The sequence below is a fragment of the Olea europaea genome, chromosome 7, assembly GCF_002742605.1.
Source record: "Olea europaea var. sylvestris chromosome 7, O_europaea_v1, whole genome shotgun sequence".
Taxonomy (NCBI): Eukaryota; Viridiplantae; Streptophyta; class Magnoliopsida; order Lamiales; family Oleaceae; genus Olea; species Olea europaea.
In genome coordinates, this window is record NC_036243.1 from 14,795,919 (window position 1) to 14,802,307 (window position 6,389).

Here is a 6,389-nt window from a genome sequence, read left to right on the forward strand (position 1 = left end):
CTTAAATATTTCGTTAATTATGTATATTATTCATTTCATATTTAATTATTCTATTTCGATATTTATTTGAATAATAATAATAATATTTAATTCGATTTTTCATCTAACCATTTCTTTAATTAATTATCTTAATTGGTTAAGTAAGAAAACTATTATTCAATTTAATTTATTCTTTAAATATTTCGTTAATTATGTATATTATTCATTTTATATTTCATTATTCTATTTCAATTATTTATTTGAATAAAAATAATAATATTTAATTCAAATTTTCATTTCACTATTTCTTTAATCAATTATCTTAATTCGATAAGTAAAAAAATATTATTCGATTTAATTTATTCTTTAAATATTTCGTTAGTTATGTATATTATTCATTTCATATTTAATTATTCTATTTCAATTATTTATTTGAATAAAAATAATAATATTTAATTCGATTCTTCATTTTACCATTTCTTTAATTAATTATCTTAATTGGTTAAATAAGAAATTTATTATTTAATTTAATTTATTTTTTAAATATTTCGTTAATTATGTATATTATTCATTTTATATTTCATTATTCTATTTCGATTATTTATTTGAATAAAAATAATAATATTTAATTCAAATTTTCATTTTACTATTTCTTTAATTAATTATCTTAATTCGATAAGTAAAAAAAATATTATTCAATTTAATTTATTCTTTAAATATTTCGTTAATTATGTATATTATTCATTTTATATTTCATTATTCTATTTCGATTATTTATTTGAATAAAAATAATAATATTTAATTCAAATTTTCATTTTACTATTTCTTTAATTAATTATCTTAATTCGATAAGTAAAAAAAATATTATTCAATTTAATTTATTCTTTAAATATTTCGTTAATTATGTATATTATTCATTTTATATTTCATTATTCTATTTCGATTATTTATTTGAATAAAAATAATAATATTTAATTCAAATTTTCATTTTACTATTTCTTTAATTAATTATCTTAATTCGATAAGTAAAAAAAATATTATTCAATTTAATTTATTCTTTAAATATTTCGTTAATTATGTATATTATTCATTTCATATTTAATTATTCTATTTCGATATTTATTTGAATAAAAATAATAATATCTAATTCGATTTTTCATCTAACCATTTCTTTAATTAATTATCTTAATTGGTTAAGTAAGAAAACTATTATTCAATTTAATTTATTCTTTAAATATTTCGTTAATTATGTATATTATTCATTTTATATTTCATTATTCTATTTCGATTATTTATTTGAATAAAAATAATAATATTTAATTCAAATTTTCATTTCACTATTTCTTTAATCAATTATCTTAATTCGATAAGTAAAAAAATATTATTCGATTTAATTTATTCTTTAAATATTTCGTTAATTATATATATTATTCATTTTATATTTCATTATTTTATTTCGATTATTTATTTGAATAAAAATAATAATATTTAATTCAATTTTTCATTTCACTATTTCTTCAATTAATTATCTTAATTCGATAAGTAAAAAAAAATATTATTCAATTTAATTTATTCTTTAAATATTTCGTTAATTATGTATATTATTAATTTCATATTTAATTATTCTATTTCGATTATTTATTTGAATAAAAATAATAATATTTAATTCAATTTTTCATTTAACAATTTCTTCAATTAATTATCTTAATTGATTAAGTAAGAAAATTATTATTCAATTTAATTTATTCTTTAAATATTTCGTTAATATGTATATTATTGATTTCATATTTAATTACCCTATTTCGATTATTTATTTGAATAAAAATATATTAATATTTTCATTTAAGTATTTCTTTAATTAATTATATTAATTTTTTCTATAATTAATTATTTTAATTGTCTTAATATTATTTATTTCATATATTTAGTTACTAAACTTATTTAATTACTAAACATATATTTATTATTTATTTCGTATATAATTACTAGACATATATTTAAGTAAAAAAAATTAAAATTTTATTTAATTTATCTTTAAATATTTCGTTCATTATCTTAACATATATATTATTTATTTCTTATTTAATTACATTTTTAACATAAAAATTAAAATAAACTCAGGAAAAAAAATAAAAAAAGGAACCCATTTTCGGTCCGGAGCCGGACCATCTCAGGGTCTGTTACGGACCGGGATGGTCCGTAACGGGCTGGAGCTCGTCGGAAAACTCCATTTTCGACGAGTTCCGTCTCATTTTTTCATTTATTTTCAACATTTCAATCTCAAATTCAATATTTTCTTCTATTTTAACCATAAAAAATTGAATTTAACTCATATTCAAATCCTAAACATTCAAACTTTCACATATTCAAATAAATTATTTATATAGAACATGTCTAACCTTCTAGAAAATGGCGTTCTCGACCGATCGAGGTGTGTCCGGTCTTGGTCGAAGTGGGTCAGGTTCGGGTCGTCCGTAGGCGGCGGGATCCGGACTAATTTTTCCTTTTTTTCTTTTCTCTTTTTTTCTCTCTATGAAACTCTTCTCTTCTTTGCAAATGAGAAGGGTATTTTCGACCAAAGAGATTTTGTTTACATTTTTTTTTATTACAAAAAATTTGGTCAAAGACCCTTATGGAAAAGTGGGCGGGTGGGGCAGCCATTAGCCACCATTTCCTCCGTTTGATAGCCATTATTTGACAAAACCTTTGTTTTGAATAGTGAACTTTTGAAAAATGCATGGTTAAAAATTAATAAAACTTTTCATTTAAGTACAAATATTTTATTGTGTAAATATATGATTGAAAATAAATATGTAAAATAAAAAGTTTTAAAATAATGATTCCCAAATATAGACCAAGTCCTAGGCCAATGATAATTTGATAAAACTTTAGGGGAAAAAAAATCATAAATCAGGTATCACCAATTCAATTTTTAAGTCTTAAGTTTAAATATGCAAAAATCAAGTATTCATTTATTAATTAAATGTAATAAGGTTACAATTATATAATTAATGGTCAAAGGTTCATAATTATATGTCACAATTTATTTATTGATCACATTTATCAAATTAATTGACTACAGATTATTTCGAAATCAAAAATTTTTGGGCAACTTATAAAAATACCCTTTTTTTAAAGGGTGCTTTGAAAAATTATAGAAAAAGATTTTGAAAGTATAATATATTGTGTGAAAATAAAAAGTGATACAACGTCACTTTCAAAAGTTTAGTATCACTTTTTTATTAAAAAATTACATACAATATTACTTTTATTAAAAAGTGATATTTGTTACTAAAAAAAGTGATAGAAGTTTTAAAGGGTGTTTTGAAAGTAAAATATACTGTGTTTTGAAAATTTTAGGGCAACTTACAAAAATACCCTTATTTTAAAGGGTGTTTTGAAAAATTATAGAAAAAGTTTTTTGAAAGTAAAATATACTGTGTAAAAATAAAAAGTGACATAATGTCACTTTCAAAAGTTTAGTATCACTTTTTTATTAAAAAATTACATACAATGTTACTTTCATTAAAAAGTGATGTTTATCACTAAAAAAGTGATAGAAATTTCAAAAAGACGATTGAAAAAAGTGACAAAAATTTTCAAAAAGTCACATAAATTAAAAAAGTGACATGGATTCAAAAAAAGGTGACAGAAAATAAAAAAGCGACAAACACTCAAAAAGTGACAAATTTTTTTTTAAAAAAAATGACACAAACTCGAAGAATGTAACAAACACTCAAAAGGTGAAGAAGTTAAAAAAGTGACAAACACTTGTATAATTAGTATCCATTTTACTGTGCTGGGACTTTTGATAAAAATTTAGAAATAACAACTGTTTTCAATCTATTTGTTTAATCTGAGATGAGATAGACATAAAATTATTCAAGTTCACACATCAATAGCATTCATATATTCAATATAATAACGATCGATCTCACATGTAATTTAATTTAATAAAGTAATATAGATAAAAGAAAAAAGTGACACAACCAAGGACCCTTCTCTTTCTTCGTTCTTGATTAAGCATCTGCAAGTCAAGTTTACTGGCAAAACACCAATCAAAATGTTAAGTATCGTGAAGTTATTATATCGGCACTGTTCTCATATAAAAAGTTTTTGGTAAGTGACAAATACTATCTGCTTGTTTGAGCTCCATTATTTAGAAAAAATGCATTTTTCTACAGCATTTTGACATCAATTCAACTACACATTCTTAAATAAAATAACATGTAAATTCAAAACTTTTCCTTATTTTTTAACTACACATTTTCTATCAATACACTATTCAAAAATTCATTTTTTTCCTCCAAAATGAGGCTCAAACAATAGTTATATAAAGTTAAGTGTCACATTTTTATTAAAAAGTGACATACAATATCACTTTTTACTAAAAAGTGGTGTTTGCCAATAAAAAAATGACATTATTAAAAAAAGTGACGGACACTAAAAAAAAAGCGACGCAAATTCAAAATAGTGACAAAACATCAATCAAAGCTTGGATTGGAGATGTACGCACAATTAAAGAAACATCAATCAAAACTTGGACAAGAGATGTACGAACAGCTAAAGAAACAGATATTTCACTAGTGGGCTTTGTTCGTGTATTCCTAATTGTTAAATAAAAACCCAAATGGAAACAAATTAAAACCACCAAAAAAATGTTTCAATAATATATTCTCGAAGCCTATTTGTTGTATGTGGTACGGCAAACGCCAGTGCACGAACCACAGCAATGGTAGCTTCAACTGATCCATCTTCAAGAAAAGCATCCATTTGAACCCATATATTATCAACGATCTAGCAGGAAACTTTTTTCAGTTGATATATAAAAGCTACGCCCAATCAACAAAAACTTGATTCTAAAGGTACAAACATACCATGTCACTTTTAAAATGCTGAGCTACCACTTTAAAAGCATCAATGTTGGCATATTTCACATTCAGGTTTTGGTCAGAACCAAGAGTTACAAGAGCAGGCAATACACAACCTATGCATCAATATATTGCACCTAAGAGACCAAGAAATCAAAGTACTAAAAGCAACCATAAAATTATAAGGAAATGACTAATATTTAAAAGTAAAAAGAGACTCACAATGACTTTCAAAAAATGGGCTGCACTATTTTCATATTCATGTCAGAACTTTTAACAAATTCCCAGGTGATGTTAAATATCATACTATGACGTTCTCCAAAGATGCTGCATAGTGGAAAGGCTAAAACTCAATACACAAATAGCTGAAGTCGAAGCACAATCTCAACGATTTGAAAATTAATCCCACTTTACCAACCAAATAAAGCAAACAGAATTGACAATCTCATTATTTCCCGACTGACCTTCCAATCCAAAACTTTGAATGAAAAGGTTCCTCAAGTACTGGGTCAATTCTTCATGCTTGCTTGGGTGTCCTAGCACGCCCACTAGTAGAATTGGTAGTGGACACACTGTAGCAAGTCTCTCGCCCACTAAAGTTCGGGGTTTCAAACCTATAATGGAAGAAACAATGCTTATAAAATGCAGTTTACTATTTAGATACCAGAATTGGTAATTGTTCAGAAAACAATTGCCTGTTATTCTTGGCTGCACAATAGATTGGAAGAATTTGAAATCAGCATTTTTCACCAACTGCTACCAAAAACACGGGAAGCATGATGTGTGTTAAATAAGATTCCTCAAGCTGCTCAGCAACTGATAGCAAAATCTGCAGAGATTACTGAACCTTGAATGTTTCAGAAATAAGAAAGAAAAATTGCAGAAAAAGAGCAAATAAGGAAATGAAATGGAAACTCAAAGCACTGGAAAAAAAATCCTAATGTGAGATAAGTAACTTGGTAATTCTGTTTCTTTGTTATCTTCCTTCCGGGGCAATAGTTCTGCCAACTGAATCAAATTGGGAAAACACTCAATGTGCAGCCACCCCAAAGACCATAACCAATAAAATAGAAGCCAAAAATACCTTCCAAATTCTCATCTTTTCAATATCAGAATTCAGTTTTAAGATACAAAAACAAAAATGCACATGTAGAACTAACTTGCAACTGAGGCACAAGTAGCATTCCAAGAAACTCCACAAACTGGGAAATGACATTTGCATTTTGTTCATCTCATCAATTAGATGTGGAATTTCGACACAAGGGGTCTATAAATGGAGTGCACTCAAATTGGCAGCAAAATTGATCCATGAAATCCAGCAATGACAACATAACAAGATTTTAAATAAAGATGAAAAAAAGGAATTAATATAGCAGCATGACATGAAACTCCAAAACCATAAAATTACTGCCAAAGCTATATATATACACATCAAAATTCAGATATACTATGGAAACTCCTATTACACACAACACACATACAAAGAGCGAAAAAACCCTAAACAAAATCGGAATTATGTTGGCGTTTTCTTCACCACCC

At 24.7% G+C, this 6,389-nt stretch overlaps 1 long non-coding RNA gene across 1 annotated transcript; it reads right to left on the reverse strand.

Annotated features, from left to right (window-relative positions):
• Nucleotides 1-4,497: 4,497 nt before the first annotated feature.
• LOC111397111 lies at nucleotides 4,498-5,463 on the reverse strand. Its single transcript, XR_002703150.1, has 3 exons — nucleotides 5,073-5,463; nucleotides 4,857-4,966; nucleotides 4,498-4,776 (listed from the first exon to the last, which is right to left on the reverse strand). It is a non-coding gene; the product is annotated as an uncharacterized LOC111397111 (long non-coding RNA).
• Nucleotides 5,464-6,389: the final 926 nt, after the last annotated feature.